This window comes from Arctopsyche grandis, chromosome 2 (assembly GCF_051622035.1).
Source record: "Arctopsyche grandis isolate Sample6627 chromosome 2, ASM5162203v2, whole genome shotgun sequence".
Classification (NCBI taxonomy): Eukaryota; Metazoa; Arthropoda; class Insecta; order Trichoptera; family Hydropsychidae; genus Arctopsyche; species Arctopsyche grandis.
This window is the reverse complement of record NC_135356.1, coordinates 35762155-35775060: the sequence shown is the minus strand read 5'-3', so window position 1 is coordinate 35775060 and position 12906 is coordinate 35762155. Positions and strand designations below refer to the sequence as shown.

Below are 12906 nucleotides of genomic sequence, written 5' to 3'. Positions count from 1 at the left end.
ATGTATGTATTTTACAGGCTGTCTGCTCCATATACATATGTACATATGTATGTTACAGTTGAAGTGTATATTTCGATTTTTCGATGTTTCTAGCTTAATTGTTGTGATGGATCCATTAAATTTGTATCCTCCACTTAATTTTTTCACAAATTCGAACTATTAACATCTCAAATTTGTTGAATATTATAAAATCCATTGTATTCTATGCCAATTGTCTGTATTGCATTATATGTATATCCCGTTATGTTTGAAAAATAAGTAGTGTTTATGAAAAAAAAATAATCTAACCATATGTGTTACCTGGTTCCCGGAAAGATGCACTGAATAGGGGCGCAGTTTCGAGAAGTCTAATTTTCAAAGGCGCTCAAAAATTACACAATAGAATTTCACAAAAATAGGCTAGCTCCCTCGGATAACATACAACTACCCCTTGACGGTTTTTTTTGTGGAACTCTATTGCGTTAGTTCTCCTTGAGCATCTTTGAAAGTTTGGATGTCTCGAGAGTGCAACTATCTCGAGTGCATTTTTCCGGTCACCGTCTGATAATGTCCGTAAACGTCTTGTCGCGTGAGCGTTTTATCTGTGAATATAATCTCCGTGAGCGTTTTGTCGTGACACCAAAACTTATAGTTCGTGTATGAACAAACTAGTACGTTCATGAACGAACACTTGCAGCGTAATTTATATGGATGTAGATATCGAGTGCATTTTTCCGGTCACCGTGTTACCTTGAGGCAATTCCTGTCATGGCACATATTATGAAACCCATTTTTTAAAACTATTTCACGATAAATTAGTATTATGAATGTTGGAAAACGAGTCACAGATTGGTTCTTCAACATATGGATGGTATCACAAGTCTAACCTCTTTAATACCATGTGTGTATATGTTATATTTGCAGTGTATCTTCCAGTTGTTATATATTTTGACTAGTTGGAATATATTCCATCTAACCTGGTACCAACTACCTTCATAGTTGAAGTGTATTTTCAGTTGTAATATACATATTTTGACTAGTTGGAATATATTCCTAAGTTAATTCATGTGGCGAATTACATTCCAACTGGTCAAATTTTATTACTACTGAAAACACACGTCAATCATAAGTTGATATCAGGCTAGATGGAGAGGTCAGGTTTTCGTGAAAACGTCACTCGATTAGTGAATTGGGTTGGAAAGTCACATCTTTTTTTGAACACATTCTTAGAGTTTTCTTAATACGGTACTCATTATTATTCGTAATACCTAGAAAATATTAACGCATTATTAACTTCTGAAGCATTCGTAAAAACATCAAAGCTGTCAAAACTCGACTGTTATACATACATTACATTACATGTATTATGTACATACATTACAACTGTTGAAAGTGTATTTGCGCTTGTAGAGATATAATTTACTAGTTGAATTGTATTCGAATGTGAATGACATAAAACGCCAGTTTGAATATATTACAACTGAAAATATATAGACGATACGTAAAACATTCATTCCGATTGTTGGTACAGACACTGTCAATGCGCATGCGAAATCTATCAAACTGAATGTTCGTACAGACGTCACAACGCGCAATTTTTAATCGTTGCCCACTTAATATTAAGTGCACGAATGTGTGCACCTGTTTACTGGTATAATAATAAACATTTATTCCAGACTAGTGGGGTGATGTAATCTATGCCCGTGTAATGCACCATTAGCTGTTGGGCGCCAAGCCGCACCCTTTTCAGGATTTATAAATATAATATGTATCTACATATTATATTACATATGTACATATATTAATAGTTTGCACAGTTTATTAGTAAAACAAAAAATAGGTATAGAATATGGCGATCGGGAAAACCGCTCACCGAAAATGCGCACATTGCATATTGCATATCACAAAGAGTTGCAATATTGCAGCTCTGAAATATTGAACGAAATTTATTAACCCCTATCTTCCTCCTCCCCTTTTCTTCCCCTCCCCGCCCCATAAGTGTTACTTAAGTAGTAATTTATAGTTAAATTTATTTAAATAACTAACTGAAGCCGGCATGCGTTTCAATGCCAGAATAAGGCATGCAATTCCCGTTCCCGTTCTCGTTCCCGTTCCCGTTTCAAGTGATGGTTGGAGCTCAAATAACGTCTCTTCAAAGCCGTGTCGTCATAAACCGACTGGAAACGTGGTTACCAACGAACACATTTCTTTGACTACACAATGGCGCTTAAAACTTTCGCGTCGGTAAAATCGTAATTAAGAATAATATTATTAAGAGGTTGTTTTTCACATTAAGCTTCCTGGACATGCATACAACAAATCCTGAAAGTTCCATCGTAATCGGTTGAGTGGTTTAGGAGCCTATACGAAACAGACATTCAATTTTAGATACATTGTATATGTTACAGTGAAAGCATATTTCAAGTGAAAATATATTTTCATTCAATGAATTTACAACGTTTAACTCTATAAATTTAACCCTAACAAATCAATCTTAAATGAATAGGGACAACCTTTACTTAACATAACCCATCCTAACCCTTAAATAATACCAGCCCTATCCTATCTTAAATTAATAAAACCAACTTTGAAAATGTAACTGGTTATGATTTCAATGAAACGTTAGTGAAAATATATATTCACTTGAAATATAATTTCACTGTGACATATGTATACATATATATATAGATTTATTGTTGCAAAAAGTGGATTGAAATGTTTTAAAATATGATATGAAACTGTCAATTTGGAAATTGTTTTCTTGTATAGAATTTTGTTTTCCAAAAATTAAACAATACGTTTTGATATTTCTGTAATTGTTGTATACGGGATATTTCAGTGTCCGAATTTTTGGTCGCTTCTATAATATACCCAAGTTGGATGACCACGAGCAACTATGCTTGACAACAAAGTCACTTGAAAGTTAACCGGTGTGGCCGGGCTCTTAGTAGCGAAGTTGAGAGATTCGTCTCTTACAGGGTTCGTCTCTTATAGTCTGTAGTCAATACGTAGTCCATTCATAATTATTGAAATAAATTTAGTTTAAATTTTAAATTTTGAATTTAAATAACTTTAAATGATAAAATAAAACAATGATGTGACGCCAGCTTGTCGCGACATAAAGCTAGACAGAAACTGGTGCTTCATTTGTATAGATAAAGTAGCTATATATATCCGTCACCCGATTTTATACTGGAAATGTGTGCAAATGTTTCTATAGATTTGGATTGATTGCCGCACTGAATCTAGTCTGTGTTAAAACACATTCACATAGACTTCGTGTAATGGATTCGGTGTACAAAACCGAAAGTGATCCACATCAACCGCAATTCTGGAAAATGTCACGTAGTATTGTGTACATCAGTGGATCCCCAACTTATAAACCTGACCATGAACCCCAAAGTGAAATAAATCTACATGACTGCATAATAGAAAAGTTATAAATTTAATTTTGGTGTCTTGATTCGTAAATTATTAAATTAAATTAAATTGGTAAATTATAGCTTTTATTTTAAAATACAAAAATACATTATTTCTTTTACTAAGATGTGTGAACCTGATGGGATGATATGAGATTTATGTTTTTGAGTAACATTCGTAAGTCTCTAATTTCCAGCCTGTTTCTTTTTTTCTTGGTGAGGTTCATGGCTGCACTAAATCCACGTTCTATTAAATAGGAAGGTGGGAAAGCAATAAATCAATCAACGTACTCAAATCTGATATCGAGGCAGGTGTTTTCAACTCAAAAATCGAAGTACCTACTAAAATTAAAAAAAAAAAATATGAAATTCCAATAATTTTATGTATCGTTGTCCTAATAGAAACTGTAGAAGAAAAGAACGTATATATTGTTTCTTGTCTTATTTATTTATGTATCTGTGATAGGATAGTGTGTTAATTCGTCACGAAACGTTTAATTGAGTTTTGGAATAATTATTGTGTAAAAAAATAACGTTTTTGTGCGCTATTTTAATAATTCAGTGAGCGAAATGGCGTGTGAATGATTTTTCCCGTGAGTGATTTGTCGCGTGAGTGAAATTTCATGTGCGTAACGCCGTTGAGTGTAACGTCCGTGAGTGATTTGTTTTCATCTCGCCTTCATCTCGATTTTGCAATTTTGAAACGGATTTTGAAAGCATTCTTCACTCCCCAAGTTTTGTTTCTACAGAAAAAAAATTGCAACAAACGCAGATATTATACTTTTAGTTTTGATTAAATTTAATTGATCACCTTGTAGCTACAAATTGGTTTCGTGAAATTTGACAAATAAATCAGTCATACAGTATAATTATAAGTCATAAATATTTTTTTGTATAAACTTTCCACCGATTCCCTGACGTTGTCTACGCACCCCCAAACTATTTTTAATTTGCCAAAGACCCTCTCCTAGAAACCACTTTGGGAACCACTGGTATACCTTCATATGTATGTATGTTGTTCAAAAAGTCCCCGCAAAGGGCTTATTATTCGTAAACAGAATGATTATGAACAGTCAACGAACACTGATTTTGCGGAACGGCTTATATGAGTGGGTACTCATATATGTAGGAAGATATTTATATTGAAAAATAAAACGCTTAGTTCTGCCCTTAATTTAAACTTCTTTATGGACGGTATGGTGAATTGCTTTTGTTAAATTAATCACGATGCTAAATTTTACAACGTTGAAACATTAGGAAAGACCCTCATCGCCCCCCCCCCCCCCGTCCCCTCTTCTCGAGACACGGTCAAAAGCGCATAGATTAAATGTGAATAGTGAATAGATTATAAGCATTGCTCTTTTATGCAAATATTTGTAGCGTTTTCCTTACTAAAATCGCAATTTATTTCTTTTCATATACCCACTACTTGGTATATTTAAATTATTTACTTACGTCAAAATTTGACAATTCAGACTTAATAAGTACTTGAAAACCATCATATGTATGTTAAGCGCTAGGAATGCTCATGTTTTTCGTCCTTTTTAAAACTGAAAATGAAAGAATTGTATTTGTACCAAATCTCGAAACAGGCTTTCGGATTCTTGTTTAAATATTTTAATATTTGTAAGAAGCTATTTCAAATTAATTTATTTTAATAATAAATTTAATATATACATTTACATATTTTGTAAATAAATAAATTATGTACATTAAAAAATATAAATTAAATTTAATAAATCTTCTTTCACATCATATCTTTATACAGTCGAACTTGTTTCTAAGCAACACAATTGTTATTAAATCTTGACTGTTGACGGTAAACGAAAAATTTGCATGCCCTAACACAAAAATTAGTGTTTATTTTGAGAATTCCTTATTATAAGCAAATTATACTCGTCCTCTTGAACTCTATAATAAAGTTTTGCTATTAAATAATTATTTAATAGCAAAACTGTAGTTAAAAATGTCGCATTGAATTTGTATATTTTTTTTAACTTCACTGTGATTTTTCATGAATAATGTAGCCTGAATTTAAAATTATTTAAATATATACATTTTTTTTATTCATTACAAATATACAAAATCACCATTTATATAAGTGACTGAAATTCGAAATCGATGTAAATTACGAAAATAAAATATATTACTCGGGATCCCGGGAATCCCAGGAACGATCCCAAGTTCTGTCTTGTGTCCCGGGAAATCAGAAACCCTAGTTTCCCAGGTAAGAAGCAACGCAACTATATAAAAATGTTCTTCTGCGCCATTATAAAAAAAAATTAAAAGCTCCTTTTTTGCCTTCTATCCGGGCCTATAAGACTTTTGACTACCTTGCCTTCCATGATCAGCTACAATTAGAGGTATTCAAAGATTTGCATAATATATGCAATACGGCAACTTACCATTAGCCCTAATGAAAAACCATATACTGAAAATCATGGTTAAAACGATGATAGTGTTGCGTAGGGGTGGGTGGAGGATTCAAATAAAATGCCAAAGTCGCTTCACAGCATTTATTGGGTGATTAAGGAGATCCACGCACAGCCAGTGCTCCGTCCAGAATGCCTTATTATGGCCTGTAAGTACCTGCTTATAAAGGGCGTCTTCCTCGACGCGTTTATTTACCCTTTGTTATAGTCACATACCAGATATGCAGTCCCACGGTCTTGGAATGCAGTACCACGTTTTCGCGCTTTCAGTTCTGAGAACTCTACCGGGAAGTGACCGAATGCCGCTACTGACAACTAAGTCCATTCGGGGGTCTCCATTGTTAGCCGACAGCACTTAAGCCTGGAGATAATCCTCAAAAACCAATTATAACGGTGACCTTCGCCCAAATAACTGTCGCTCACTTGATCTAGATGACTGTAGCCTCAAATTTTGCTCAAAGAAATTTTTCATTATCATTTCCAGAGACTTTTTGAACGCCACTTCGTATTCACATCTTCATATTAGTATGTATGTACATACTTGTCAGCAACGCAAATGGAAAATTTTGATGAATTAATAATAAATATTTCATTCAGTATGTATGTATGTACATATACATATGTAAAATGGATGTTGTGTGTGTGTATTGTATTCTGCGGATACGCGTGCTAAATACAAATGCGAGGTGATTTTACTTTGCGAAAAGTTCGAGAGCACAACTTTATTCATTCTGTCGGAAATTTTCTTCGAAAATATATTGTTGTGTGAATTTTTGCTGCGCGGTAACATCGTTACTTGTGTCTAATAAATCACGGGGATGTTTTATTTACCCATCACGCTGTTATCGTTACGCAGGCCGAACAATGGCTAAAGTGTGATATGGTAATTAGTCGAGACCGTGTGCCCCAAAACACCCGCTAAATTTAAATAATCAACTTAATGATGTTATCCTTAGGCCGGAAATCCTCAAAGAAATAAGCCGTAATTCTTTTTTTTTTTTAATAATTTTCTTAAACTATGAAAACGGTGAACGGATTTTTCCCGCATTGGAAAAAAAGCGAACTGGCAAAAGCTTTTTTCCAAGGCCCGGGTGCGCTCTCAACGGCTATGTATGTACATATTTGTATATATGTACGTATTTATACGGTGAACGGATTATTTCACACAAGAAGATTGCCCACACGAGGGTTGACGGACAATTGGCCGAATGGACACTTGGCCAACGTAAACTAGGCCGACGGACGCTTGGCCGGGCGAACATTTGGACAGATGAAATTCTTAATTGCTTAAATTTATCAAAAATATAAACTTTTAATGATTTTATTTATTTATTTAACATACTTGGGGGAGGCGGCAAAGCCGAAAGACCAGTGGTTCTCAGGCGAAAATATAACCGTGGCCGCACAGGTGATAATAGTGGTCCCATGGAAATGTCTGGTGGCCGCACCAAATTTAATCAAATAAAATAAAGTTACAAAAAAAGCGAACAATTTATTCATAAAATAAAAGAAATTTTAACATTTTGGTATCTATTTATTTAATAATAATGCAAATGGAAATTTCTCAATACTCCTTTCTTCCAATGCTAGCCGCATTGCTGCTTCTTAGTTTGCGTCTGTTAGCTGGTTTCTAAATTTGTTTTTAATAAAGTGCATTACACTGAATGATCTTTCGCAATATACGGTAGTGGGAAAAATAGACAATATTAATAAAGCAATTGATGCCAAATCTTTATATTGGTTTGTTTCATTGTCAACGTATATTTCCGACCAAAAATTTTGAACCGAAATATTATTAAAATGGTTATTAAGTACTTGATCATGACTAATTTCTAATAATGCATATTTTACGTTAGCCCAGTTAATTACTCTCAATACTGAAAACGATTTTAATCTATTTTGTAGTACTATGAAATTTTCATTTGTCATCAATGTCGTCATAATAAAAAGGGAAGATACAAAAGAAACAGTTTTAAAAAAAATCAATTCTTCGAACCTTTTATCAAGTTCCAGATTCAGAGATTTAAGATACTCTATTATTAAGTTTTAATTTTAATTTTGAAGTTGTGTCTGTCATCTTATCTATCAAATCACTAACAGAAGATAAAATTGAAAAATTGTCATTTTAAACTTCTGTCACAATTTTTTTCGCTATATTTTTTAGTTTGTCTATGATGAGCATGGTTTCTATTATTGTTAAGTTACTTTTTTGTAGCATTTAAAATATATATATTTTTTTTTAAATATTAGTATTTACTATTAAGTCGCTGGTGGCCGCAGTAAAATCCACTAGTGGCCGCATGCGGCCATCGTGGCCCCACTTAAGAACCACTGCGATAGACCCAATGGGTTTGATTTATACATATATGTAAAATGTCACTTACGATTACAATTCAGGAAAAAATTTGCCTCTTATCCGATCGTTTAAGTAAATGTATCCTCCGCTATTACGATGGAGAAAAAAAATCGTTTTAGACGCGTTTGAAATTTGAATTTCCGAAAAGTGCCTGACGTTTATTCAGTTTTTAGTTTTAAACATAGATAGCGGTAGTAAAATAAAATTATTGGTATTTTTATTCAAAATAATAATTTTATATACAAATTATAGAAGAGGTATTTTTTTTATGTATATATTTTTTTCGACTAATAAAATACGAATACCAATCAAAAGTTTTATAGTGTTCTCACATTTGAAAAGAAATAAATGCAATGAATGCTTGTATGTACATATGTAGTATATTAGTACCTGCTATGCCTGTTCATTGAGACCTATTTTTGTATGAAATTATTCTTTTTGGAGTCTAAGCGAGTTACCTCTGAGGTGATTGTTTTCGTTGAATGTAATAAGATTGGACATATGGCATTTATAATGATTATTTTCGATTAAGTCGCCTCTTAGTCGAGATTCATTCTTTTCAATCTTTTGTTATAAGAAAGTGATTTAAGTTCAGAAGGAATCTTTGTAATTCTCTTTTTTGAAACGAGGATGCCATACGCTAAAAGCGTTTTCTAGTTTAGGTCTGATAAAAGTTTTGTATATGTTTGTACATTGATTGATTGAATAAAAAATAACTAAATAAAAAAATATTTCACTATGCGTTTTATGCCACTAATGGTATTGCCGGCTAATCAAAGTTCCATAGAAAACAAAAACTGAGCAAAAAAGCGACGGCATTTTATTTTGATTTAGAAAATTCCGAAAATAATTCAAACAAGAAAAAGTTTTTATGAATCGAGCATAATTTCCACGAAGATAATTTTTTGCGCTGTACTGTGAATACGACGAAATTCGTTTTCACAAATGAACTAGCGAATTCGCGACAGCCGTCTATGCTTCATACATTTTGCACACGAATGAGCCACACCTCATATTTATAGAGTACCTATTTATTGTACCTTCCCCCTTAGGTATTTTTGCACAAAGTACCCCCCTCTTTATAAATAATACCCCGCCTAAGGTCATATCGATCGAAAATCACCGACACGTGTTCGCATATGAGAATCGACAAATTATGCACTCTCGCCACTTCTTTTCACGCGACAGGGGCGAAATTGCGATCCTTATCGTATACGTTGGCTCTCCTCGGAGGGATGACCAGAAAGTTATATTATTTTATTTTACATACATATATACCAGGAAGGCTTGACAGGAAGACCTGCGCCTTACTGGACAATTAATTACAAACAACGCAGAATTTTTCGCGGGTACATTTTGTCAGTGCACTAATTTTCGGGTACATTTTGTCGTTGATCCTTTTGGACTTGCACCAATTGTCGCGTTCCCGTCCTGTATAGGCTCCTAAACCACTCAACCGATTACGATGGAACTTTAAGGATTTGATGTATGCACGTCCGGGAAGCTTGCTGTGAAAAAGACAACGGGAAAAACCTCCTAATAATAATATTTGTGATTACGATTTTACCGACGTGAAATTTTGAAGCGCCATTGTGTAGTCAAGGAAATTTGTTCGTTGGTAACCACGTTACCAATCGGTTTATGACGACACGGCGTTGAAGAGACGTTAGTTGAGCTCCAACCATCACTTGAAACGGGAACGGGAATTGCATGCCTTTTTCTGGCATTGCAGCGCATGCCGGCAATCAGCCAGTGATCAGATAAAATTGGCAAACTCTGATAAGAAACGATCGACTTGAACTCACAAACACCCAAGTCTGACCAGCAGTATAGCGGGCTCGAACTCAATAATCACTTAAACATACACGCTACTACTGAGCCATACTGCCGACTATTATATAAGTGAAGAAAAAAGTATCCATTGTATAATGGTGCGTTCTCACCCAGCCAACGAAGGGCACCACATGCCAAATTTGTTGAAATTAGTAGCGTACAAAATATCGAAATAAAATTTAAATTAAATATCAAAATTAAAACTATTATTATTATATTAAAATTAAATTCAAATATCAAAATAAAATTATAATTATTATATTAAAATTGAAATTAAATACTGAAAGTTAAAACAGAACATACACGATTTAATTAAATTTTTGAGTTTGAGCTAAAATTAGTTTTAATTTTGATATTTAATTAAATTTTTATTTCGATGTTTTGTAAGCTACTGGTTTGAACAAAGTTGGCCTGTGGTGCCCTTCGTTCGCTTGGTGCGTACGCACCATTATTAATGACTGCCATAGATTTGTTAAATTTTCGAGCATTTGTTGGTCGTAGACTTTTGTTAAAAAAAGAGTATCCTGTTTTTCAAGTACTCAAAATATTTATCAATCCGGATCAGCCCGGATAGTCGGAAGTACGTGCATTGTATATACGGTGTATTTCCTGGGAGGGGTTATAAAATCGAAAAGACGTAAAGTGGAGAGGGTGGCGCGTTTGAAAACTTCCGTCGTAAAGCAGGCGGCCGATTCGGATTAAAAAGCCGTAAAAAACGTGGGTTCTACCACTTCGAAAAGCCGCACTTTTGTACTTAGTATGTTTTAGATATATAGTAGTTTTGTACTTACTGCCGCCACTCGGGTCGGGCTACCTCGAAGTTTTGCTGAAATCGACAAAAAACGCTAAACCGGTACTGTTGCTTCGGTTACTCGCGGTCGTCTATGTACCCATTCCTACCTACATACATACATATGTATGTATCTACAATGTACTTACATTTTTAATTTTTATTTAAATCCACTACACACCAGTAAGTCTACAGAATTTTTATACATCTGAACTATTCTTTACATTTAAAGCCGTAGTATTTAGTCGAATTGAAGCAAGATTATTAATTGGATATTGGATATCCTTTGAAAATCGGCCAGCACCCGTTAAAACTGGTTACCTGACAACTCGTTCACAGATTTTCCGTAAACCGAGGATGCGCTCCAGGCATTACGTATACGGCCATCTTTTTCTCACCCCGTCTGTTCACCAAGATCTCGTTTACTATGCCATTACGTATGCAGCCATCTCTTTCACAGACCGTCTGTTATCGGTGAACAGACGGTCTGTGAATGAGATGGCTGCATACGTAATGGCATAGTGAACGAGATCTTGGTGAACAGACGGGGTGAGAAAGAGATGGCCGTATACGTAATGCCTGGAGCGCATCCTCGGTTTACGGAAAATCTGTGAACGAGTTGTCGTGTCATCGTTAAAACTGCTGCAGTTGCACGTGCTAATCATGCGTAAAACGTCACTTTCATATGTATATACATACGAATTTATTTATTTATTTTAAACAGACCATTGTGGCATAACAGGAATTCCTAAAGCGCCACAATGGTCAAAAAATATAACACAAAAAAGAAAAAAAACAAAATAACAATTAACATAAACATAAATACATCCATACATACATAAAAAATAGCATTTATAATAACAGATAAAGTAAAAATATCAAATAAAATATAGCATAAGGAATGCCTTGCACCTACAGCCAGTTTCAATAAATATGTAAGAAACAACTACAAATACAAAACATCCCTGTAAGGCCCAAATGGAAGAGAGTTAATCAAAATTTCACTCATAAATCACAATCAATCATGAAAACAATGATGAGCGCAGACTACCAGATAAATGGGTTAGAGTAATTTCCGACAATTTACAATTTATATTAAGACAAACATACATATAATTGCGAGTGACTTCAAATTGTGCTGTAGGGCTACCAAAATGCTTGGATTTGTTTTGCGCAATGCTCACTCACTACTTCCAAGATTCAAGTATAATGGTGTTGCTTTATTGTTCGCTTGTCCGGAGCATATTAGAGTTTGGGTCTGTAATTTGGAGTCCCACTGAATTTAAATTTTCTCTCTTGATAGAAAGAGTTCAAAAGAGTTTCTTAGATGCCTTTATATGAGGAAATATGTATATGTAAATATTACCCCTTTTTATTTCCCACTGCCTTTTTACTAGGTATGCTTAGAATTTGAATTATTGCCATTTCCAAATATTTCTTTCGAAAGGAAGAATTGACAACCCCGATTTTATTTGAATTTAAATTTTGGGCGCCTGAATGCGGTAGAGCTTTGCGTCATCGTTTACTTTTCCAATCTATTGCTGCGAAAACGTCTGCTTTCAATAACTCGCCTCTTGTAAAGGCTATCGGGTTCCTTAATGTGATAGATGAACATTTGGACTATGATGAACGATGATTATTTGGACCATTGGCTATGCCGCCTTTCCAGTCTTCTTAAATAAATAAATAAATGATAGATTGGTAAGCCGGGTTCTGACTACACGAAAAAGATTTGCTGTCACCGAATTATCCATTTATGTAATTCAAAGAATTACGCATACATTCACATATGTATTTTAATAATTAAATAAAAAAAATACTGCTTAACTTGTATTAATCGAAATTGATTAATATGCGTATACGGGTAAATCATTTTTTTGCCATCACCGATCTGATGATTTTTATTTTATTTAATACGGCATGGGTAACCTTTTCAACTACGGTATTTATGTATATTTTTAGGCTCAAAAAAGTTCGCCACCGCTGTTCTATAACAATGGATATGTTCATATTATACATACTGTTGTTTGCTGTCGTTATGTTTGGTGAGTTTGCTTTTATATTGTGCAAAAAAGATTCATGAATTTCCGGATGTGA

At 34.1% G+C, this 12906-nt stretch overlaps 1 protein-coding gene across 5 annotated transcripts in view; it reads left to right on the top strand.

Annotated features, from left to right (window-relative positions):
• The window catches only part of Mgat4a (alpha-1,3-mannosyl-glycoprotein 4-beta-N-acetylglucosaminyltransferase a), a 223151-nt gene that overhangs the window by 162833 nt on the left and 47412 nt on the right, over nucleotides 1–12906 (top strand). The window lies entirely within an intron of this gene.